This window comes from Pleurodeles waltl, chromosome 8 (genome assembly GCF_031143425.1).
Source record: "Pleurodeles waltl isolate 20211129_DDA chromosome 8, aPleWal1.hap1.20221129, whole genome shotgun sequence".
NCBI classification, from domain to species: domain Eukaryota; kingdom Metazoa; phylum Chordata; class Amphibia; order Caudata; family Salamandridae; genus Pleurodeles; species Pleurodeles waltl.
In genome coordinates this window covers 119,027,410-119,053,645 of record NC_090447.1, presented here as the reverse complement: position 1 = coordinate 119,053,645, position 26,236 = coordinate 119,027,410, and positions in this window count along the sequence as shown.

Sequence of the window (26,236 nt, the reverse complement as noted above, 5' to 3'; positions counted from 1 at the left end):
ACAAAAACTCAGTGCACAATTTGCGACTACTTTTTGCAAATGAAAGAGAGAGCCTTATTGTCTCTGATCAGAGTTCTACTTTGGTTTGCAGGACCTTCCATCTGTAGACATCACTTCATCTCTCTCTCTCACAACCTCCTTGATATTATTTGCCATGCTAGCAGTTTTCTCTCCTATGTGAATACTTGTGCATTGACTTTGTCAATATTTCCACCACTGAACTAATTATGTTTACAGTTCCATGTAAAGTTGGGTCTACTAAAACTAATGACATCCTAGTTCAGCTCTGGGCACATCCTTCCATGGGTGACAAAGTTGTCCACATACAGTTACCGAAGTCCAAAGGGGTGTTCCTTAAGTCTCCTCACCTTTACTTGTGGAATCTCCAGGAGCCCTTCTTCAATCTGAGACTGTGCTTCCCCATGTGACCCTGTTTTCCAATGTAATAATTTTGTGGATCAGAATGGCCCAGTTACAGATGATCCCTTTGCACTCAACATTTACGCTTGCTGTATCTACATAATGAGAGCTCTTACATTTGCGGGGTAATGAAAATTTGTCTTTTGGGGCCTTACATACATCCAGTGACAGAGGTGGCCGATTAATGCCTCTAAGAAAGTCTGGAGGTGGGCAGGTTTTGGTATTAATTCATACCATTTATTTAGATGACGTGTTGCAATGTTTGCATCCAAATTAGACACAATATTGCATATCAGTAAAAGTTAGTTCAAGGATGGACTACTCTTATGTTCATTGCAATCAACTTTGTCCAGAAAGGATACCTTAAAAAATGCCTATTAACATTGTAATTGAAGTTAAGTAATGATTAATTGGTAGGATTGCAGGACCTGCTTACACAATGATTCTAGATCAGTACCCCTTGGGATTAAATCTTTTGAGACCCTCCTTTGTGCCTAACCAGTGCCTAATTTGAGCCGGTGGTTTCCGGTGCGGGCATCAGCACTTATTTTTGAGAGCCGGCAGTTATTTTTCTGCCTCAAGAATTTACTGCGAGCAAACAACACATATGGGAAAGGTGGAGTAGGAGAAAAATGAAAAAGCGTCACAAAGGGAGAAAGGAGAAAGCTGCAAGAGTGAGCTGAAGGGGCAGGAAGTGTCTGTAAATCGATTAAAGGGTCTGAGATGGCTTCAGGATTACGTTTCTTCAGTATTCCGTGCTCGCACATTTAATTGCAGCAGCCGCCTGTTTCAGAGGAGAGCTTTGGGCACTGGCACGTTTTTATTTACAAACTAAGCACTGTGCCTAACACATGAACTGCTACTTATTTTGATGAGTAATTGTTTTCAGCCACTATGTGAATTTTGTGTGTGCCTTTTTGGGGGCTTTATTAAGAGGATTAAAAGGGAAAACCTAATTTTACAAGGTAAACCCAAGTTACTTTGTGGTACCAGCAGCACATATCAGGTAGACAGGAATTTGCGCCAAAAAAATAATGCCTGCTTGAGGCAGATGTAAAGTTTGAGAAATGTTTTCTTTTCCAATTTTGCATTGTGCTGCACTGTACAGAAAATGTGGGAAATGTGTTAAACTATGTCGAACTATGATATTTTCTTATGGGTAGCCTGCCACCAAAAGATATATTTCTGACATCACACAGAGTTTTACTCTATAGTGCAACAGTGTATGCATTGAAGCAAGGCAGCACACATAGCTCCAGCACTTCGCAAGAGAGACACAGCTCCATATTTTAGTAGATATGGCACTGTTCTGCTCTCCTTTTCACAAAATGCAGAACAGCAGCTTGCTACATTGTGTTAATTTCATTTCTAACTCTACAGCAGAGTGGAACTATGCCACGGTACCTTCTACTTAGAGAAATGCAGTATGGAAGTTTCACCGTCTTCAAAATTTTGCAACTTTGTCAGGAGAGGCTCCTCCATTATAGTGGAGTAGTGTCACCCCATAAAAGCTCTAGAGATGAAAAATAAAATGGTAATAAACTTTATTTATTACCATTTTATTTTTTACCAGCCCACTCCGAACAGGGTGTCAGGACAGGGCAGGGCAATTGCTGCTGAGTGGCAGCAGAGAGTTGTGCACTTATGTTTAAAGTGTGCATGTCCCCTTGGCTGGCCATCTTGAGACAGCAAGCCAGACGTACAGTTCAGACCTCTCTAGCCCAGTTGTATAAGGCAGCTGGGATAGAGAAAGCACAGGCTGCGAATGCTGTTAAAAGCGCTGAGAGAGGCCACTCCCTCCAATCCTAGTGCTTCTCTCATGCTCGTTGCAGCATGAGAGCAGCACGAGGATTGGTTATTGGAGAGAAGACTGGAACACTGGAGGAAGGAGGACATCGTTTGACAAGCCATTAAGGTAAGTGGCTTTTTCTTTTACTTATTTTACTACTCACCCATTTACCCGCCCCACCTCTCTCCTTACATGCCAGTCACCACTGAGCTTTATGACCCTCACAAACCTTCACCTGCAGGTGAAACATTTTGCAAAAAATATTTTGCAGATTATTTTGCCCAAAAATACTTTTTTTCTAGAGAAATCACACATAAAACCAAGTCGATGTCTTCTATAATGCCCCTCCAGCTCCTACTTTGCTACTCAAGTTGTATCAATAAGAAGCACAGGACTTCAGAGATTCCTATAATATAAGCTTACAAAATGACACCAAGGACGCTTCATTTGTGGTGTTCATTTGTCCATCTAATGCATTCTGGAAGTGGTAGCCCTGGTTCACTTTCTAAATGAACTAACAAAACTGGAATCAATAACAGGACTGGAGCATTGTGCCCTTGGTCACATTGAGTCATCTGGTAACCTCGCTGCAATTGCAGGGTAAGGATGTGTCCACCTAACACAGTAGGCTGGTCAGAAGAATCATATTTGTTTGCACTCAGACATGTAATATGTGGCCTTGGAGGTCAGCACCAGTGGTCTAGAGCAGAGTCCTCCTTCCTTGCAAAGGCCTCTCCTGTAAATGTGTTGGCTGTAGCTGCAGTGCCTATGGGGGCCAGAGAAGGAGCAGGTGCACATCATGGTCACACATCTGGTTCACTGTAGCCTCTCTGGCCTCGTGCAGCACTGGTTCTATAGAGGTAGCATGACGGACTTTACTTAGGAATGGAATGTGAGAGAGGCAACAGAAATGACACATGGTTCACAGCATGCCGACTCCATGCACATGAGAGTGTACCCTGCAATCCTCAAACACATTGACCAAGACTTACGTCTGTGCTGCGAAGTGGGGGGGGAGGCTTGGAAGACTGCATAAAAACTGGCAGACTAAAGTTGGAGCTTAAGATTTACAAAACAAAAAAGCAAATTGTATGCCATGTGTTATTTACACATGGAACATCATGGTGGTATAGACCGCTGTGCCCAAGTGCCTGTGTTCACCATAGGAAGTCCAGTTTATGTTGCGGGAGTGGAGGTGGGAGTGCTTTCTGTGGATAATTCATCAATCCGGTCCTTCAGGTTAGAATTTACACCACTAAGTGTAGGCACTATAATTATGCCCCAAAAGTGCTGTATTGTGTATGCATTTGGTGTAGCAACAGAACCTTTTCGGTAAGAAATACTCTACAAAGTAGCAGTTCCACAGTACAAAAGCATTTATAAGTAAGGGTAGAAGCATTTAGACATGGTTATTGAGTTGGGAGGTGGATGTTCAACAAAGGCATGACAATACAAACATTTACTTATCATATACACATTAAAGGCATTCGAGTTACATTTAAAGAAACTTACACAATCCTTTCCATAGTCGTCTTTTGCAGCGGTAACTCTGTTAATTGTGAAAGGCAGGACAGGCACACTGGTTCTGCCAAGAGTCATCCTTTTATAGAACAGCCCTCACTAGTGGAATATTTACCGTCTGCTAAACCCCAAATCGACTGTCTCTACTGCTTGTAAGCAGAGTTCTCAACTTCCTCAGTTTCTTGTCTACCTCTCCCATCCAGTCCACATTTTCAGGGCCATTCTAGAGACAGGTTTAGCTGTGTATTGTGAAGGAACTACTATCCATGGTATATTATACATAGAGTGGGCTTCTGTCCAGTCTATTGCTCATGTTGGGTGGTTCATTGTCTCTCTCAGTTCCTTGCTTCTCATTCAACAGCTTTCCTCTCTATTCTTGTTTTCCCCTGGCCTCGAATATTTCGGTTTCATTCTACTTCTACTGCTCCTGTTTCTATACACTTTACCACTCCCTGGGAGTGCACCTTTATCCTCGCTCTCCTCATAAGCCTTTATTTTAATTATAATGTTGTTACTTGTAAGATGTATTTTTGGTGAGGACCCAGCAGCTGCGACCTGCTTTCTGCCCATTTGCTGCAACAACCAGCTCCCTCAACTTCTTTTTCTCGCAGAGGCCTCATTTTTAAACTATATTTCTTTCTTTATTTGTTTGATTGTTTATTGTAGGGACCGTGCAAGTATATACTGTTATTGAGCTGATCACTACTCCCCAGATTGGTCAGTATTTTTTTATTTAGTGTTCGGAGATGGCCACCATAGCTGCATGTACACACATAGCGGCCATCTTGAAATGTTTTTTAAAGCTTCACAAAAAATTGAGATTTTCCTAGCCTTGGTGTCTGAAAGGGTAGATTTTATTAAAGTTTATATAAGTTGGCACCATGGCTTCTCTAAAAGAAAGGGCCCCAGAGGAAGATATGGAGATGCCAAATAGTGTCATGACCCATTTAACCCAACGGGCTAAGGTTAGGGCAGATACAGGTTTGTGCGGTTTCTGAAAGAAGATTCGAAGCTGGGAAGTGGAGTGGCTTCTGAGATCTTCAGTTCATGAAACATAACATTTTAAACAATTGACAATGAACAATTTGGGTTGAGAAGGGAAAAAAGGATAGTGTATAGTTGACAGATTAGTTTTGGTACATCTATGAACTGGAAAATAAACACCCAGAGGGGAATAACAGAAAGAAGAGATATCAAGAGCCTTTACATCCAATACAAGTTTGATAGAAAACAAACATAACAACATGGTTAACTTTGAAGATAAGTGTTAAAGGGATAATTCATCATTATCTGGCCATGAGAGAAACAGATGTAAAACCAGATTAACATCCGACATAACATTGTATTTAAGAATAGGAGGTTTTGCTATAAGTCCTCCCTTTAAAAGATGACACACCATAGGATGTTCACCAATGGGTCTTCCATCCACTCTAACATGTTCCAAAGAAATTGCAGATCTGGCAGTATTGACTGTTTTATAAGCTTTGCCTTGGGCTGTGAGTGCAGCTAAAAAGTTTACAACTAGAGTGACACTTGCTGAAAAGGGATCTGAATCCCTCTGAAAAGGGATCTGAATTCCTGTCCAAACATCAGCTACATCCTGCCAGCCAAGCCGATTTGTATACTGTTGCTATTCCAGGAGTCCAGGATTGTTGGATGAACTGGATAGTTTTTGCCGAAATTCCTGGGGTTCCCCAGGAAGCCCCAAATTCTTTCAAGCAACTAGGTACAGGGAACCCTCCAGAATGAGATTGTGTCTGGCAAAACGGCTCCTCCCTTTGACAGCCCTGCCAAAAACCTGATAGGAAAAGATATTTGTCATGGAGACCTCTGCCTTGTCGATGGCAGTGAAAGTGGACACATTCTTGCCCATCTCCTTGAGAAAAGAATCACCAAAAAAGAGACCTTGTGCCTCAGGACCTTCTTCTTTGGTCGCCTCTTATGCTGTTCCTGGGAGATGTAGGAATTAGTGTTCCCCAACATACAAATTGCACGCTGTGCCCAATTAGAGAGGGTGTCGGGATCCACATATTTACCCTCCATTTTGGCTTCTTCCTCCAAGTCCAAAGCCCTAGTTAAAGGACCAACCAGATCCAACAGTCTATCCTGGCGGTTGGACCAGGCTCTGTCAACCCCTTTTTTGGGATCCTTCCCAAACTTGTTAGAAAACAAAAGCATGTTAGGGTCAATTGCGGGATATCAGCCACCTTAGAAGGAAGGGAAAGGTGAGGACATTAAAATTTGAACCTATTTCTGGTTGCTTTATCCGGGGAATGTCTTAAGTAGAAAGAAATATAAGCCCTGATTCATACTTTTTGACGCAAACCTGAGTTAGCGCAGGTTTGCGTAAAAAAGTATACCACTAGCTAGCGCCATTCCTGGACGCCAGCCGGGCGTCATATTTAAGCTATGATGCTAGCTGTCGGTAAGTCCCAGTTAGTATCAAAAGTAGTGACGCTAACCGGGTGGGGGAGGCGTAGGGGATACTGGAGGTTGTGCATGAAAGAATGGCGCTACTCAGGTTAGAGTAAAAAGAAATGACTCTGACCTGATTAGCGTCATTATTTCCATGCACAACCCCCATGGACATGGCTCCTGTCTATGTAAAGAGAGAGGTCATGCCGCCCAGCCCAATGGCCATGCCCAGGGGACTAAAGTTTCCTGGGCATGGCCATTGGGCACCATGCTATGTAGGGGGGCCCAGGTTAGGCCCCCCAGGGCACTTTGAAAAAAACAAATACTTACCTGGACTTACCAGGGATGGGTCCCCCCATCCTGAGGTGTCCTCCAAGTGTGGGGGAGGGTGGGGGGGGGTGTCCCTGGGGGCAGGAAAGGGCACCTGTGGGCTGTTTCCATGGTCTCTGACCTTGGAGAAAGGCCAACAGGTCCCCTAACGCCTGTCCTGACCCAGGCATTAAATAATGGTGCTAAGCAGGCTTAGCGCAATTATTTGAGGACCTCCTTCTCCCATGCGTGATTTTTTCACGGGAGGATAAATAAGGTGCTAGGGCCTTTGAGTCATGTTTTGCCTAGGAACGCCTACCTTGCATCTCATTGACGCAAGGTAAATTTTCACAGGCAAAAAATGACACGTCTAGCACCAAAATATAAATATGGAGTTAAGTTTGTGCCGGATTTGTGTTAAAAAAAATGCCGCAAATCTGACGCACACAGAATATAAATATGCCCCATAGTTCGACATGTGGTCGGAAGGGAACCACTCAGATTAATTTGGATGGTGAATGGAAGTAGGGTCAAACAGAGGAACTCCAGTAAGATCAACCAGATCAAAAGACTTAGGGCCTCATTTCGAGTTTGGCATTCTACTGACTGCCAGACTCACGGTGGCGGTCGGACTGCCACCAATGCGGCGGTCTGAGCGCCCCATTATGACCACGGCAGTCATGCCGCGGCCGGACCGCCAGCACTGCCAGGATTAGTTGTCCCATCGGTCTGGCGGTTGTGGCGGTCCTAGTCCACCAAGGCAGCACTGTAAGCAGCGATGCCCTGAGGATTATGACTTTGTTCTCTGCGGTAACACTGTCATGAAAAGGCTGGTGGAGAATGGGTGTAGGGGCCACCCTGGCCAGCACCCTCGCAATGTTCACAGTCTGCTCCTACAGCATTGTCTCCGGTTTCGATTACGAGCCGGAGACAATGCTGTAGGGTGTTTCCCACTAGGCCGGCCGGCGGAAACTCAGATTTCTGCCTGGCCGACCTAGCGGGAAACTCGTACTGGGCCCGGCAGGGATGTAGCCACTATGGCAGCAACTTCCCCATTGGAAGTTCGGCGAACGGGTAAAACCATCCACCAAACTCATAATCAGGCCCTTTGTGTGGGAAGAAGTTTTTCACCTTTTCTCCGAAGGCCCATGTGTATATTACCATCCTTTAAATCAAGATGGGATGAAAGATCATCCAAACCATTATTCCCTTCACTGTCAGTATCATGAAGTTTAACAATATTAAGGGGGGAAGAGGGTAGCCCCGAATTATTTGCCTCTCGAGGGGAGGCCAAACTTTATTGAAACGCCTTTATGAGAACCATCAAGGAGAGCAGCACGTTTCCTTCCTTTTTTATAAGGAACATCAGAGGGGCCTTGTAAAATCTTTGAAGTAGAGGCCTCTAAATTTTTTGATATGTCTAACATAGAGACAGACACTGCAAGTTGAACTGAAACCGTAATGAAGGATTTTAGGTTGTCTTTTAAAGTTTAGGATTGTTCATTATCAGACGTAATTAGATTTAATAAAATATTTTTAACTTTAAATTTAATGTAAAAGGGTACAAAAAACAATTCAGGAACTTTAGAATAAATTTATCTAAAAAAAACGAGTAAAAAATTCCCAGTAAAACAGTAATAACGAGCAATGACCAAGAATACCCAGCACTTGGGGGTTAATTCCTTGAGGGTAGTGAACCTGGGCCTGAGGAGGAGTGACCTACTGGAAGCCAGTCGAGAAAAGGACAAACCAGGAAAGAAACACCCACTAGGAGGCGTTTCCTGGGCCCGAGCACATGGAGTGAAGCAGCGCTTCAGCAAAGAACTCGCAAAAGCGAGTGGAGCGCGATGCAGCCTCTGAGTGCGGAAAAGGAGTGATCGCTGAGAGGAAAAATGCCTAACCGCAAGAGAAGGAACCGAGCTACAGCGGTGAAGAAGGTGAATGAAAAAGAAATGTGCCACAGGCATTGAACGCTGTGAGCGTCCAAAAAACAAACATCTATGAGGAAGCGCTCGTGGCAAGGCATGCTGGGAGCTTTCGCGCACGCCAGGGACCCTTGAGCAGTAGGGTTATAATGCCTGAAATAACTACTGAATAGTGAAATAATCGTTATAAATACACAATAAACAACCATGAATGAATAAATAAACGAGCAGAGTACTTATCTTGACTGCAGGCAGCAAGAAAAGTGGACTTCTTGCTTCCAGTCAAGATAGTTATGCTCATATTCGATGTGTGATTGGTCTACCTATTGTAATGTAATGTTGTCATTTTTTCTCTCTTGGTTTCTGGGTGTTGATGTTACTTGGCTGCTTTTCCTGTTTTCCTGGTAATGACAGGAGTAAGGGTTGTTGTCACCCTGATGGATATCAATGAAGGTACCAACAGTGGAGGATTTTGATACTATTGTTTGATGGACTATACTGTGGGAATGTAGTGAACTGAAACAAAATAGACTGAATAGCCCTGAAGAAGTCCTCTTTAAAAGGACGAAACTCATTGACTGTAATACACATGTGCTGTCCTTAAAAAAGAATAAAGAGAAGATTTCAATGGACTCAAATTAAAGAATTTGACTTTTGTGTATGGGTTTCGTGGTGCATCATCAATTGTATCTCTTTAATGATTTCTTTTTTTAAGGAATGCGCCTTAGCAGCAGGTGGAATGCACACGATTCCTATTTTTGCAATAAAAAAGTTGATATATAAGGAAGACGTAAGGGGTTAGGTGGGATGTATTTTAGCCCGCTGCCAGCTATTAGGACCTTATTACTTTGCTGCGATGTTAATTAAAGAAAGCATAATATGAGCCTCGGGTCTTGTCTTGTAATAAAACCTTCGCGGATGGACAATGTGCTTGAGCAAGCATATAACGCATCCTTCGCAGGTGTGTGTGGGGGGGAGGTGGATATGAGCACTGACAAAGCCAATAGGTTTTGCAGGTGGACCTACTGTCCTTGACAATCATTGTTTTCTTTGCATTCTGGGATTTATAGTCCTGTTTGTCAAATAGAATATCAGTGCGAAAAATCCCCGGATGTAAAGAAATGCTTGGACTGGATGAGGGGAAGTGGCGATCTCTGGGAGAAACTACGATAAATACTTTTTGACGTAATTTACACTATTGTATAACGTTTAATAGGACAGAGAACATTCAAATTTGTACTTTTTTTACATGTAAAACTCCCATGTAAAAGTATTAAACACTTCTCACTGTAGCCAAGGTGATGCAGCAGCCTCAGGGCCAGCAACAAAAGAATTTTAGTCAATTCCAAGGGGACACAACCGTTCTCATGAGTCATGTACGGAATAGAATGGCTGGGCGTGTCTGCTTTGTTTAGGCGGCAAGATTATGGGGGTTATTCTAACTTTGGAGGAGTGTTAATCCGTCCCAAAAGTGACGGTAAAGTGACGGATATACCACCAGCCGTATTACGAGTTCCATAGGATATAATGGACTCGTAATACGGCTGGTGGTAAATCCGTCACTTTTCCGTCACTTTTGGGACGGATTAACACCTCCTCCAAAGTTAGAATAACCCCCAATGTTTCTCATTGCCAGGGAAGCACCGAATTTTGTTGACAAGGAATGATTTTTTAAGCTTTAGTTTCGTCCCCAATGAGGAGTGCGCCTTAATAACTTCCAGATGTCAAGGGCAAGGCATTCATCTCAACAATCCTGTTTTTCATTTCCTCCTGTTTTAGTTGCACGTGAGCAGATGGCTCATCTGTGGCAATCAGCACTTGGCAAAGAACAAGGACTTTGAAATGGGCCTTAGTTTTAACATATTCATGTTTAACGAGGATGCCTGGCTCCTGTGTGCTTTGCACATGCATTGCATTATCGTTTTACTGCTGGGGAAATTAAAACAGCATAAATGAAATAATTCATTTGATGACAATATACAATATGGAAGCGCAACCTTGGCAGCATTATCGAAATGTAGAGGGTAGGCCACGATCAACTTCATCTCGTGAGAGTAGTGAGGATAAAATGTTATTATTATATTCCTGTCACCTTTCAATGGGTGCAACAACTGATTGCTACTGCTCAGCAAAAGCTCTTCCAACGGAGAGAAGTGGGCTTTGGTGTTCATCACCAGGAAAAGACTGGGCCACCACCCCATGAGCAGTGGGCTTTGGTGGTTCATCACCAGGAAAAGACTGGGCCCCCACCCCAACAGCATGTACACTGCAAAGGGGGAGCAGCTGAGGGTGATGCAGTGCAAAGAATTATTATCGATGAGTGAAAAACAATGGACTGGAATGCAGCCCAGAGCGATCACCAGTTACTCAGATTAATTCACGCATTCCATCCATCTTTGTTGCAGCTGATGCCCAACTGCGATGGGTGTGCCCAGACGCGGCTCCCGTGCGCACTGTACCATAGGACTTAAGCTGCCACCTATTCATGAAGCTGAAATAGGCTCAAGCTGGTCTGGGTTGCTTGTGGTTCCTTCTGGAGGGGGACCTAACCTGGCAGTGCAGGATACACTGATCCCTCTAGGCATGGTGGGTGAGAAACGATAGACTGGAAGGGGGTCCCGAGTAATCACTAGTGGCTGAAGGTAATTCAAGCATTCCATCCATCATCTTCTTCCTTGTTGAACTTTTGAAACCATCACACCCTACAACAGCATGGTGGTGTCTTGGTACTGGCAACCTACCAGCTGACATGACACTCCACCACATAAGCCCATATAAGTGAACAACAATGATTTATTTTCCACTGTTAATCACGTCTGGAAACTGCTTGCTCTTGAGTTAGTGCCTTTTATGAAAACAAGCATTTGGAAATGTTACTCTAAATTACAACAAACAAAAGAGGACTAGACCCTTGGCCATGCACTTTAAAATAAATGCGTTTGTGGCAGATTCAAGGGGTCGAATTAAGCAAGGCCTGGTAGCAGGGCCTGAGACCACACAGAAATCTCAAAGGAAAACGTTGGTAATTTGTTTGCATAGTAGAAAAACACATAGGCACCCATCAAGCAAACTCAGGGACTTCAAGCAAAGATCACAAAAAATAGGTTTCAGGCCTAGAAAATACAAGAACACAACAATAAACTCACCTATATCAGAATATATTATTTAATACCGCACCAACTCACCCAGCACCATATTTGGTCATTGACACAGAAACTTTATCACTTCCGCCAGGACATGAACTACAGCCAGCTGAATAACAGCAAACCAGGAAAATTCATTGAGCATGCTCAAATACAAAAGCACAATAAAATGTAGGTGCCATCAAACAACAAATGGTTTCACAGCTACTCCACCGTATCAGGACGAAATAAAACAGTACAAAACACTAATACACACATAAGCACACTGTTGGGCGCATATTCCAAAAACAGTTCTCCATCCAACTAAGAGAGACGGTCCACTCGCACAGGACCTAATACCATGCCATGAACACAGTGTCTTCATTGTGGATGTGTGCGCTCACATAAACAAACACACACACACAAATACACCCACTCGATCCCAGCCAAATAGTACAGAAGGCAACTGGAAACAATAGAACGGCCACCCCAGACCTTTAGCCATGTCGAAGTCCCTCCCACCAAACCATTGTATTAATGCAGATTTTACAACATCACTGCTGTTTCTGTTCCTGGAGATCAGCAAAACACTTCAGTCTCTCTCATAATCCTCCTAAGCCCTCTCATCCCTGTGCAGGCTGAGTCAACAGCCCATGTGGGATAGTTGTGGTGTCTTGATTCGCAGGACAAGGCGTGGATATTGGCCTACTTCTGAAAGTAGGGGACTAGAAACTCTTAAGCGAGCTCAGTATTCCCCGCACTCCTTCCTGTAAGAGTTCACAGGTTGCCTTAGCAGTCCTGATGTTTATGCAGTGCTTAATTTGTGCTTGTTGTTTCCGGTGCTGAGCACCGGCACTTATTTTTGAGGGCCGGGGCTTATTCTTCTGCCTCAAGCATTTGCTGCGAGCAAAAGACATATGGAAAAGACGGATGAAGGGAAAAACAAAAAAGCGTCACAAAGGGAAAAAGTAGAAAGCTGCAAGAGTGAGCTGAAGGGGCAGGGAGTGGCTTTACATGGATTGAAGGAGGCCCGAGATTTCTTCAGGATTAAGCCGCCTCAGTATTCTGTGCTCCCAAATTTAATTGCAGCAGCCGCGTGTTTAAGAGGAGGGCTTTGGGCACCGGCACATTTTTATTTACAAATTAAGCACTGTGTTTACTTATCAGCTATAGACCTCTCATGTGCTTGGCGGCTGTACTAGACTGCTGCAGTAGCAGGGGTTGCCTGACCCCTCCCTAAGTCATTTGCTGAGGGGCACGTCTAGTGGCACGAGGCAGACGTGAAGCTCACCTGAGCTTCAGGAGTGTAATTTGGGCCTCCTGCCCATTCCTGGTACACCCACGTCTTGAACTAATAGAGAAAAAGTCAACCATGAAAGTGAGGGACTTTTGGAATATGCATGATCAGTCGGGTGATGTGTCCACATAATTCAGTCCAGAACTAATTGTAATATGTCCTTAGGAGAACAAGTAAGTAAGTCATGGGCAAAATGCGTTGACAATGTACCGTGAAAAAATCAGAAAGACTCAATGAACATAAAAGAGACTTTGAGATGTAAGAAAAAAAGGAAAAAGCAAAGATCTACTACAATTATAAAGCTGTCTCTTGTTGCAAATAAGGACACCAAAACAAGGGTGCCATGCTCCTGAATATAACAAGGACTCTATTAAAAAAAATGAAAGGATTTTTAAGTGCACATTAAATTGTTATAGAGTGATTGTTGGACCTGGCTTTTTGACAGGGACATCCCCAAACTTTTTGCCTCCTTCCTCCTATTTTTTCTGACCTGTTGTTGTTGGCTTTTGACCTCTGGGCACTTTACCACTGCTAACCAGTGCTAAAGTGCATATGCTCTCTGTGTAAATTGTACTACTGATTGGTTTATCCATGATTGACTATTTAATTTACTTGTAAGTCCCTGGTAGAGTGCACTACATGTGCCTAGGGCAGGTAGATTAAATGCTACTAGTGGGCCTGCAGCACTGGTTGTGCCACCCACCTCAGTAGCCCCTTAACCTTGTCTCAGGCCTGCCATTGCAAGGCCTGTGTGTGCAGTCTCACTGCCACTTCGACTTGGCATTTAAAGGTACTTTCCAAGCCTAGAACTCCCCTTTTTCTATACATAAGTCACCCCTAATGTGTGCCCTCGGTAACCCCTAGAGCAGGGTGCTGTGTGGGTAAAAGGCAGGACATGTACTTGTGTGGTTATATGTCCTGGTAGGGTAAAACTCCTAAATTCGTTTTTACACTACTGTGAGGCCTGCTCCCTTCATAGGCTAACATTGGGGCTGCTCTCATACATTGTTGAAGTGGCAGCTGCTGATCTGAAAGGAGCAGGAAGGTCATATTTAGTAAGGCCAGAATGGTAAAATAAAATCCTGCTGACTGGTGAAGTCGGATTTAATATTACTATTCTAGAAATGCCACTTTTAGAAAGTGAGCATTTCTTTGCACTAAAATCGTGTTGTGCCCTTCAATCCACGTCTGGCTAGGTTTAGTTGACAGCTCCTTGTGCTTTCACTCAGACACACCCCAAACACAGGGTACTCAGCCTCACTTGCATACATCTGCATTTTGAATGGGTCTTCCTGGGCTGGGAGGGTGGAGGGCCTGCCCTCACACAAAGGACTGCCACACCCCCTACTGGGACTCTGGCAGACAGGATTGGACTGAAAGGGGGCTTGGTGCATTTCTTAGAGACTCTTTGAAGTCACCCCCACTTCAAAGGCACAACTTAGTATAAAACATGGCCTCTGCCCTACCTCATCAGACACTTGCTGGAGAAGAAACCTGAACCAGAAACTACATCCTGCCAAGAAGAACTGCCTGGCTGCTCAAAGGACTCACCTGTCTGCTTTTCTACAAAGGACTGCTGCCTTGCTGTTGGCCTGCTGCCTTGCTGAACTCTTGTCTGGCTGTAAAGGTGCTCTCCAAGGGCTTGGATAGAGCTTGCCTCCTGTTCCCTGAAGTCTCAGGACCAAAAAGACTTCTCTCTTCCTCTTGGACACTCCGTGCGCCGAACTTTTCGACGCACAGCTTGTTCCGCGGCAAGAAAAACACCGCAACGTCTTCGGGACGACCGAAACTTTGATGCACGGCCTCGCAAGGACAACGCCGCCCGACTTCCCGGGAGAAATCGATGCGACGCCTGCCGTGAGATCAAAACTTTGACGCACGGCCTCGCAAGGACAACGCCGCCCGACTCCGCAGGAAAAATCGATGCGACGCCTGCCGTGAGATCAAAACTTTGACGCACGGCCTCGCAAAGGACAACGCCGCCCGACTCCGCAGGAGAAATCGACGCGACGCCTGCCGTGAGATCGAAACTTCGACGCGCAGCCCCGCAGAACAACGCGCAGCCGGAACACAAGCAGGAAAATCCACGCACAGACCCGGGATATCTGGTACTCCCCGCAAACCACAGTAAGAGACTGTCCGCGCGCCGGAAAACGACGCCCGACTCCCCGCGTGGAAAATAACGACGCAAGTCCGGGTGTGCTGAGGAGAAATCAACGCACACCCCAGTTTTCCACACACCTCTTCTCCTGTGGCCCTCTGAGGAGATTTTCCACCAGAAACCAGGTACTTTGTGTTTAAAAGAGACTTTGTTTACTTCCTAAAGACTTAAGACACTTTCTATCACTTTTCAGTGATATCTTTACAAATTCGTATTGCAACTTTGATTGTTTTGACCTGAAGATACCCAGATAAATATTATATATTTTTCTAAATACTGTGTGGTGTATTTTTGTGGTGTTATGCTATGGTGTTGTATGATTTATTGCACAAATGCTTTACACATTGCCTTCTAAGTTAAGCCTGACTGCTCGTGCCAAGCTACCGGAGGGTGAGCACAGGCTGATTTTGGATTGTGTGTGACTTACCCTGACTAGAGTGAGGGTTCTTGCTTGGACAGAGGGCAACCTGACTGCCAACCAAAAACCCCATTTCTAACATTGGTGATCAGCGGTGAGGATAGGACTTGTGTTTGTGCAGTGACATACAGTAGCTAAGTATTTCACTACCTACCCACAGTTGAAGGTCAACTTGATTTTTCATCTTTTTTGGCTTTTGGTTCTCTGATGTCCTCCTGGATATACTATTGATATTTTTGGACTTGGGATTTTGGTTCTTGCTGGTAAAATCTTATCAGAATGGGATTGTGTACCTACTCATTCTTTGTTCGTACTGACCACCTCACTAAGGCTGACCTTAGGAAGCTTTGCAGAAAATGGGGCCTTCCTGTAGCAAGGAGATCTACTAAGGCGGAGATGCTACATCACTACATAGTCTAGGGGGAGGAAAGATGGGCAGAGAGAGAGGCAGCAAGAAACCAAATGACTAAGTACCCCTCAGATGAGGAGGAGGACTACGCACCTGAGGAGGAAGACTACTCAGATTTGGACAGTGACCCAGAAATAGATGAATGGCTCCGAGGTCAAAGGCGAAAGGAGCAACAATTAGAGGAGTATCTTGCAGAGGTTGAGGCAAAAAGACTCTTAGCCCTGGAAGAAGAAAAGATTGCAGCTCAAGAGCTGAGCTGTAAAGAGCTGAAACTGGAGGCCGGAAGGGCTGAGTCCAGTTCAGATGGTTGCAGCAAAAATCTTGCATCTAGTACTGCTGAAGAAGGGCACAAGCCCAGAGATGTGGTGCCCAACTTGAAGAAGGGAGTTGACACACCCAAGGCGGTTCAAGGGTATGAGGTAGTTCCCGTTATGCACAGGGTCCCTGAGAAGGATTGGGGAACTGGCACAGGGAGTCATATTCCTACTGGGGGGAGGGACACTTTACTGACTCTAGCAGAGAGTGACAGAGAAAAGGGTTCCCCCCTGGTGGACGTCCTGGATATACAGTGTAGAGACATCCCAGAAGAGTATTGTTTGAGTGTCAGGGACAGACAGATACTGTCTCACCAGTCTCAGGAGGGTGAGGTAGAGTGCTTTTCCAAGGTTGAGTTACTGGGTGGTTGGGTGAAGGGTACTGTGGTTAATACATGTGAAGGGCAGAATGATGTAATTGCTGGAGAGCATATGTCTGGTCCTCATTTTCCAGAGCTACACCAACACCAGGTGGAGTGTGAGTTCTCTGACCCCAGTGAACTTACAATGGAGGCAGACTTCTGGGTGAGTACCAGAGAGTCTGAAGAGGCATTTGGGGGTGCTCCTGAAGGGAGTGGTCTGGGTGGTTCCCAACCGAGTGAGGTGGGAAAGGATTGTAGTGTCCCAGGTAGGTCCCAGGTCCTAGAGGGTTCCATGAGGGAACACCAGGAGGGAAGCCTAGCCTGTACCGTAGGGCCACCTTTTGAGGGAAGCCCCGCAGTGTCAGAAGAACTTGGGGGGGGGGGTGACTGTAGCCAGCATTCCAACAGTTCTGGTGTCTGGCAGTACCCCTCCTAGTGAGGGGGTGCAGAAGTCCAGACATAGGGTTAAGAGGGGTTGCAGACCCCAGTGGAGGACCTTGAGAGTCAGGGGACAGCTCTGAGAGCAGAGCCCCCCAGGAATGACCCAGGTGAAACCGTTTCTGGTTTGGGGGAAACCCAGACTCTGCCGGATGGGCAGAGGTCGGGAGACCTGCGCCAACCAGACTCTTGTGTGGCCCTTGGGGACGGTGTGTCCCTTGTGGGGGGTGAGAGTGCCCCCCAGGAAGTCCTGGCATGCCAGGCAAAGATTCAACCTCAGGGTGGTGACTCTGGGTTGGATACCCAGGTTCAGAGGTTAAACTCTGACCTGGTGGGAGGTAGATGTGCCTCCCAAGAAGTCCTGCTGTGCCAGGCAATTGTCCAACCTCAGGGTGTTGACTCTGGGTTGGATGACCAGGTTCAGCGGTTAAACTCTGACCTGGTGGGGGGTAGGTGTGCCCCCCAGAAAGTCCTGGCGTGCCAGGCAATTGCCCAACCTCAGGGTGGTGACCCTGGGTTGGGGAACCAGGCTCAGAGGTTAAATTCTGACCTGGTGGGAGGTAGGTGTGCCTCCCTGGAAGTCCTGGCCTGCCAGGCAATGGTTCAACCTCAGGGTGGTGACTCTGGGTTGGCTAACCAGGTTCAGAAGATAAACTCTGACCTGTTGGGGGGTAGGTGTGCCCCCCAGAAAGTCCTGGCGTGCCAGGCAATTGTTCAACCTCAGGGTGGTGACCGTGGGTTGGAGAACCAGGTTCAGAGGTTAACCTCTGACCTGGTGGGAGGTAGGCGTGCCTCCCAGAAAGTCCTGGTGTGCCAGGCAGTTGCCCAACCTCAGGGTGGTGACACTGGGTTGGATACCCAGGTTCAGAGGTTAAACTCTGACCTGGTGGGAGGTAGGTGTGCCTCCCAAGAAGTCCTGCTGCGCCAGGCAATTATCCAACCTCAGGGTGTTGACTCTGGGTTGGATGACCACGTTCAGAGGTTAAACTCTGACCTGGTGGGGGGTAGGTGTGCCCCCCAGAAAGTCCTGGTGTGCCAGGCAATTGCCAAACCTCAGGGTGGTGACCCTGGGTTGGGGAACCAGGCTCAGAGGTTAAACTCTGACCTGGTGGGAGGTAGGTGTGCCTCCCTGGAAGTCCTGGCCTGCCAGGCAATGGTTCAATCTCAGGGTGTTGACTCTGGGTTGGATAACCGGGTTCAGAGGTTAAACTCTGACCTGGTGGGGGGTACTAGTGCCCCCCAGAAAGTCCTGGTGTACCAGGCAGTTGTCCAACCTCAGGGTGCTGACTCTGGGTTGGATAACCGGGTTCAGAGGTTAAACTCTGACCCGGTGGGAGGTAGGTGTGCCCCCCAGAAAGTCCTGGCGTGCCAGGCAATTGTTCAACCTCAGGGTGATGACCCTGGGTTGGAGAACCAGGTTCAGAGGTTAACCTCTGACCTGGTGGGAGGTAGGTGTGCCTCCCAGAAAGTCCTGGTGTGCCAGGCAGTTGCCCAACCTCAGGGTGGTGACCCTAGGTTGGAGAACCAGGTTCAGAGGTTAAACTCTGACCTGGTGGAGGGTCAGTGTGTCCTCCAGGAAGTCCTGGCGTGCCAGGCAATTGTTCAACTTCAGGGTGGTGACTCTGAGTTGAATGGCCAAGTTCAGAGGTTAAACTCTGACCTGGTGGAGGGTCAGTGTGCCCTCCAGGAAGTCCTGGAGTGCCAGGCAATTGTTCAACTTCCGGGTGGTGACTCTGAGTTGAATGGTCAGGTGCAGAGGTTAAACTCTGACCTGGTGGGGGGTAGGTGTGCCTCCCAGAAAGTCCTGGTTTGCCAGGCAGTGATCCAGTCTGAGGGTACAGACCCTGGGCTGGAAGACCAGGTTCAGGGTGTCCCCCCGGACCTGGAGGGAGGGGCTACTGATAACAGTGCCCCTACCATGTTGTCTTCTGAGGAGGCCACTCCTAGTTGGAGGGTGCTGGACCCCAGAAGGGAGGGCAGGGGGAGGGAAGCCTCACCCCGGGCCCTAGTCCAACCTGAAGGTACAGACCCCAGGTTGGAGGGCCAGTTGCCGGTTAACAGCCCTGCACTGGTGGAGGAATGGTACAGGGTGACTTCTGTAAGCACCCTGACCATGTTGGACTCTGGGGGTACCGCTCCAGGAGGGAGGGTACAGAGCCCCAGAGGGGAGGACCAGGTTCAGGCTGTCATCCCTGACCTGGTGGAAGGGAGAGTGGTTAAAGGGTGCCCAGCACCTGGGGCTACCGCCCCCCGCTCTCCACAGCCACAGTGGTTGGAGAGCTTTGAGAGGCCTGGGGCCTGGCTCTCATCCCTGGCAGCTGTTAGTAATCACTGTGGCTTGCTGTCCTGGTGGACAGAGTTATCCCTGGGGAGGGGACAAGTGTCACACCCCGGGGGTAGAGGCGGCAACACCACTGTGTTGGTCATGGTGGTATTATCCTACTCCTGGGATACATCTGTGAGCAAAGTAAGGTTAGGTGCTGCACAGATGGGATCCGCAGGTAAAGAGAAAGGTTCCCCATGGGTTGGCTTAGTGGGCCCTGAGAGTATGGACAGAGGGATCCAATTGGAGTCAGGAAGGCGAAGAACTGGAGCATGCCCCTGCTGTTGTGGGCCTGGGTCCTTGTTCTGTCGCCTCAAACAGGGAAGTAAATCAGGATAGTGATTGTTCTCCCCTGGCTTTAGGCTGGTAGGGGGTCATGTTGGACCTGGCTTTTTGACAGGGACATCCCCAACCTTTTTTCCTCCTTCCTCCTATTTTTTCTGACCTGTTGTTGTTGGCTTTTGACCTCTGGGCACTTTACCACTGCTAACCAGTGCTAAAGTGCATATGCTCTCTGTGTAAATTGTACTACTGATTGTTTATCCATGATTGACTATTTAATTTACTTGTAAGTCCCTGGTAGAGTGCACTACATGTGCCTAGGGCAGGTAGATTAAATGCTACTAGTGGGCCTGCAGCACTGGTTGTGCCGCCCACCTCAGTAGCCCCTTAACCTTGTCTCAGGCCTGCCATTGCGAGGCCTTTGTGTGCAGTCTCACTGCCACTTCGACTTGGCATTTAAAGGTACTTGCCAAGCCTAGAACTCCCCTTTTTCTATACATAAGTCACCCCTAATGTGTGGCCTAGGTAACCCCTAGAGCAGGGTGCTGTGTGGGTAAAAGGCAGGACATGTACTTGTGTGGTTATATGTCCTGGTAGGGTAAAACTCCTAAATTCGTTTTTACACTACTGTGAGGCCTGCTCCCTTCATAGGCTAACATTGGGGCTGCTCTCATACATTGTTGAAGTGGCAGCTGCTGATCTGAAAGGAGCAGGAAGGTCATATTTAGTAAGGCCAGAATGGTAAAATAAAATCCTGATGACTGGTGAAGTCGGATTTAATATTACTATTCTAGAAATGCCACTTTTAGAAAGTGAGCATTTCTTTGCACTAAAATCGTGTTGTGCCCTTCAATCCACGTCTGGCTAGGTTTAGTTGACAGCTCCTTGTGCTTTCACTCAGACACACCCCAAACACAGGGTACTCAGCCTCACTTGCATACATCTGCATTTTGAATGGGTCTTCCTGGGCTGGGAGGGTGGAGGGCCTGCCCTCACACAAAGGACTGCCACACCCCCTACTGGGACTCTGGCAGACAGGATTGAACTGAAAGGCGGCTTGGTGCATTTCTTAGAGACTCTTTGAAGTCACCCCCACTTCAAAGGCACAACTTAGTATAAAACATGGCCTCTGCCCTACCTCATCAGACACTTGCTGGAGAAGAAACCTGAACCAGAAACTACATCCTGCCAAGAAGAACTGCCTGGCTGCTCAAAGGACTCACCTGTCTGCTTTTCTACAAAGGACTGCTGCCTTGCTGTTGGCCTGCTGCCTTGCTGAACTCTTGTCTGGCTGTAAAGGTGCTCTCCAAGGGCTTGGATAGAGCTTGCCTCCTGTTCCCTGAAGTCTCAGGACCAAAAAGACTTCTCTCTTCCTCTTGGACACTCCGTGCGCCGAACTTTTCGACGCACAGCTTGTTCCGCGGCAAGAAAAACACCGCAACGTCTTCGGGACGACCGAAACTTTGATGCACGGCCTCGCAAGGACAACGCCGCCCGACTTCCCGGGAGAAATCGATGCGACGCCTGCCGTGAGATCAAAACTTTGACGCACGGCCTCGCAAGGACAACGCCGCCCGACTCCGCAGGAAAAATCGATGCGACGCCTGCCGTGAGATCAAAACTTTGACGCACGGCCTCGCAAAGGACAACGCCGCCCGACTCCGCAGGAGAAATCGACGCGACGCCTGCCGTGAGATCGAAACTTCGACGCGCAGCCCCGCAGAACGACGCGCAGCCGGAACACAAGCAGGAAAATCCACGCACAGACCCGGGATATCTGGTACTCCCCGCAAACCACAGTAAGAGACTGTCCGCGCGCCGGAAAACGACGCCCGACTCCCCGCGTGGAAAATAACGACGCAAGTCCGGGTGTGCTGAGGAGAAATCAACGCACACCCCAGTTTTCCACACACCTCTTCTCCTGTGGCCCTCTGAGGAGATTTTCCACCAGAAACCAGGTACTTTGTGTTTAAAAGAGACTTTGTTTACTTCCTAAAGACTTAAGACACTTTCTATCACTTTTCAGTGATATCTTTACAAATTCGTATTGCAACTTTGATTGTTTTGACCTGAAGATACCCAGATAAATATTATATATTTTTCTAAATACTGTGTGGTGTATTTTTGTGGTGTTATGCTATGGTGTTGTATGATTTATTGCACAAATGCTTTACACATTGCCTTCTAAGTTAAGCCTGACTGCTCGTGCCAAGCTACCGGAGGGTGAGCACAGGCTGATTTTGGATTGTGTGTGACTTACCCTGACTAGAGTGAGGGTTCTTGCTTGGACAGAGGGCAACCTGACTGCCAACCAAAAACCCCATTTCTAACATTGGTGATCAGCGGTGAGGATAGGACTTGTGTTTGTGCAGTGACATACAGTAGCTAAGTATTTCACTACCTACCCACAGTTGAAGGTCAACTTGATTTTTCATCTTTTTTGGCTTTTGGTTCTCTGATGTCCTCCTGGATATACTATTGATATTTTTGGACTTGGGATTTTGGTTCTTGCTGGTAAAATCTTATCAGAATGGGATTGTGTACCTACTCATTCTTTGTTCGTACTGACCACCTCACTAAGGCTGACCTTAGGAAGCTTTGCAGAAAATGGGGCCTTCCTGTAGCAAGGAGATCTACTAAGGCGGAGATGCTACATCACTACATAGTCTAGGGGGAGGAAAGATGGGCAGAGAGAGAGGCAGCAAGAAACCAAATGACTAAGTACCCCTCAGATGAGGAGGAGGACTACGCACCTGAGGAGGAAGACTACTCAGATTTGGACAGTGACCCAGAAATAGATGAATGGCTCCGAGGTCAAAGGCGAAAGGAGCAACAATTAGAGGAGTATCTTGCAGAGGTTGAGGCAAAAAGACTCTTAGCCCTGGAAGAAGAAAAGATTGCAGCTCAAGAGCTGAGCCGTAAAGAGCTGAAACTGGAGGCCGGAAGGGCTGAGTCCAGTTCAGATGGTTGCAGCAAAAATCTTGCATCTAGTACTGCTGAAGAAGGGCACAAGCCCAGAGATGTGGTGCCCAACTTGAAGAAGGGAGTTGACACACCCAAGGCGGTTCAAGGGTATGAGGTAGTTCCCGTTATGCACAGGGTCCCTGAGAAGGATTGGGGAACTGGCACAGGGAGTCATATTCCTACGGGGGGGAGGGACACTTTACTGACTCTAGCAGAGAGTGACAGAGAAAAGGGTTCCCCCCTGGTGGACGTCCTGGATATACAGTGTAGAGACATCCCAGAAGAGTATTGTTTGAGTGTCAGGGACAGACAGATACTGTCTCACCAGTCTCAGGAGGGTGAGGTAGAGTGCTTTTCCAAGGTTGAGTTACTGGGTGGTTGGGTGAAGGGTACTGTGGTTAATACATGTGAAGGGCAGAATGATGTAATCGCTGGAGAGCATATGTCTGGTCCTCATTTTCCAGAGCTACACCAACACCAGGTGGAGTGTGAGTTCTCTGACCCCAGTGAACTTACAATGGAGGCAGACTTCTGGGTGAGTACCAGAGAGTCTGAAGAGGCATTTGGGGGTGTTCCTGAAGGGAGTGGTCTGGGTGGTTCCCAACCGAGTGAGGTGGGAAAGGATTGTAGTGTCCCAGGTAGGTCCCAGGTCCTAGAGGGTTCCATGAGGGAACACCAGGAGGGAAGCCTAGCCTGTACCGTAGGGCCACCTTTTGAGGGAAGCCCCGCAGTGTCAGAAGAACTTGGGGGGGGGTGACTGTAGCCAGCATCCCAACAGTTCTGGTGTCTGGCAGTACCCCTCCTAGTGAGGGGTGCAGAAGTCCAGACATAGGGTTAAGAGGGGTTGCAGACCCCAGTGGAGGACCTTGAGAGTCAGGGGACAGCTCTGAGAGCAGAGCCCCCCAGGAATGACCCAGGTGAAACCGTTTCTGGTTTGGGGGAAACCCAGACTCTGCCGGATGGGCAGAGGTCGGGAGACCTGCGCCAACCAGACTCTTGTGTGGCCCTTGGGGACGGTGTGTCCCTTGTGGGGGGTGAGAGTGCCCCCCAGGAAGTCCTGGCATGCCAGGCAAAGATTCAACCTCAGGGTGGTGACTCTGGGTTGGATACCCAGGTTCAGAGGTTAAACTCTGACCTGGTGGGAGGTAGATGTGCCTCCCAAGAAGTCCTGCTGTGCCAGGCAATTGTCCAACCTCAGGGTGTTGACTCTGGGTTGGATGACCAGGTTCAGCGGTTAAACTCTGACCTGGTGGGGGGTAGGTGTGCCCCCCAGAAAGTCCTGGCGTGCCAGGCAATTGCCCAACCTCAGGGTGGTGACCCTGGGTTGGGGAACCAGGCTCAGAGGTTAAATTCTGACCTGGTGGGAGGTAGGTGTGCCTCCCTGGAAGTCCTGGCCTGCCAGGCAATGGTTCAACCTCAGGGTGGTGACTCTGGGTTGGCTAACCAGGTTCAGAAGATAAACTCTGACCTGTTGGGGGGTAGGTGTGCCCCCCAGAAAGTCCTGGCGTGCCAGGCAATTGTTCAACCTCAGGGTGGTGACCGTGGGTTGGAGAACCAGGTTCAGAGGTTAACCTCTGACCTGGTGGGAGGTAGGCGTGCCTCCCAGAAAGTCCTGGTGTGCCAGGCAGTTGCCCAACCTCAGGGTGGTGACACTGGGTTGGATACCCAGGTTCAGAGGTTAAACTCTGACCTGGTGGGAGGTAGGTGTGCCTCCCAAGAAGTCCTGCTGCGCCAGGCAATTATCCAACCTCAGGGTGTTGACTCTGGGTTGGATGACCACGTTCAGAGGTTAAACTCTGACCTGGTGGGGGGTAGGTGTGCCCCCCAGAAAGTCCTGGCGTGCCAGGCAATTGCCAAACCTCAGGGTGGTGACCTTGGGTTGGGGAACCAGGCTCAGAGGTTAAACTCTGACCTGGTGGGAGGTAGGTGTGCCTCCCTGGAAGTCCTGGCCTGCCAGGCAATGGTTCAATCTCAGGGTGTTGACTCTGGGTTGGATAACCGGGTTCAGAGGTTAAACTCTGACCTGGTGGGGGGTACTAGTGCCCCCCAGAAAGTCCTGGTGTACCAGGCAGTTGTCCAACCTCAGGGTGCTGACTCTGGGTTGGATATCCGGGTTCAGAGGTTAAACTCTGACCCGGTGGGAGGTAGGTGTGCCCCCCAGAAAGTCCTGGCGTGCCAGGCAATTGTTCAACCTCAGGGTGATGACCCTGGGTTGGAGAACCAGGTTCAGAGGTTAACCTCTGACCTGGTGGGAGGTAGGTGTGCCTCCCAGAAAGTCCTGGTGTGCCAGGCAGTTGCCCAACCTCAGGGTGGTGACCCTAGGTTGGAGAACCAGGTTCAGAGGTTAAACTCTGACCTGGTGGAGGGTCAGTGTGTCCTCCAGGAAGTCCTGGCGTGCCAGGCAATTGTTCAACTTCAGGTTGGTGACTCTGAGTTGAATGGCCAAGTTCAGAGGTTAAACTCTGACCTGGTGGAGGGTCAGTGTGCCCTCCAGGAAGTCCTGGAGTGCCAGGCAATTGTTCAACTTCCGGGTGGTGACTCTGAGTTGAATGGTCAGGTGCAGAGGTTAAACTCTGACCTGGTGGGGGGTAGGTGTGCCTCCCAGAAAGTCCTGGTTTGCCAGGCAGTGATCCAGTCTGAGGGTACAGACCCTGGGCTGGAAGACCAGGTTCAGGGTGTGTCCCCGGACCTGGAGGGAGGGGCTACTGATAACAGTGCCCCTACCATGTTGTCTTCTGAGGAGGCCACTCCTAGTTGGAGGGTGCTGGACCCCAGAAGGGAGGGCAGGGGGAGGGAAGCCTCACCCCGGGCCCTAGTCCAACCTGAAGGTACAGACCCCAGGTTGGAGGGCCAGTTGCCGGTTAACAGCCCTGCACTGGTGGAGGAATGGTACAGGGTGACTTCTGTAAGCACCCTGACCATGTTGGACTCTGGGGGTACCGCTCCAGGAGGGAGGGTACAGAGCCCCAGAGGGGAGGACCAGGTTCAGGCTGTCATCCCTGACCTGGTGGAAGGGAGAGTGGTTAAAGGGTGCCCAGCACCTGGGGCTACCGCCCCCCGCTCTCCACAGCCACAGTGGTTGGAGAGCTTTGAGAGGCCTGGGGCCTGGCTCTCATCCCTGGCAGCTGTTAGTAATCACTGTGGCTTGCTGTCCTGGTGGACAGAGTTATCCCTGGGGAGGGGACAAGTGTCACACCCCGGGGGTAGAGGCGGCAACACCACTGTGTTGGTCATGGTGGTATTATCCTACTCCTGGGATACATCTGTGAGCAAAGTAAGGTTAGGTGCTGCACAGATGGGATCCGCAGGTAAAGAGAAAGGTTCCCCATGGGTTGGCTTAGTGGGCCCTGAGAGTATGGACAGAGGGATCCAATTGGAGTCAGGAAGGCGAAGAACTGGAGCATGCCCCTGCTGTTGTGGGCCTGGGTCCTTGTTCTGTCGCCTCAAACAGGGAAGTAAATCAGGATAGTGATTGTTCTCCCCTGGCTTTAGGCTGGTAGGGGGTCATGTTGGACCTGGCTTTTTGACAGGGACATCCCCAACCTTTTTGCCTCCTTCCTCCTATTTTTTCTGACCTGTTGTTGTTGGCTTTTGACCTCTGGGCACTTTACCACTGCTAACCAGTGCTAAAGTGCATATGCTCTCTGTGTAAATTGTACTACTGATTGTTTATCCATGATTGACTATTTAATTTACTTGTAAGTCCCTGGTAGAGTGCACTACATGTGCCTAGGGCAGGTAGATTAAATGCTACTAGTGGGCCTGCA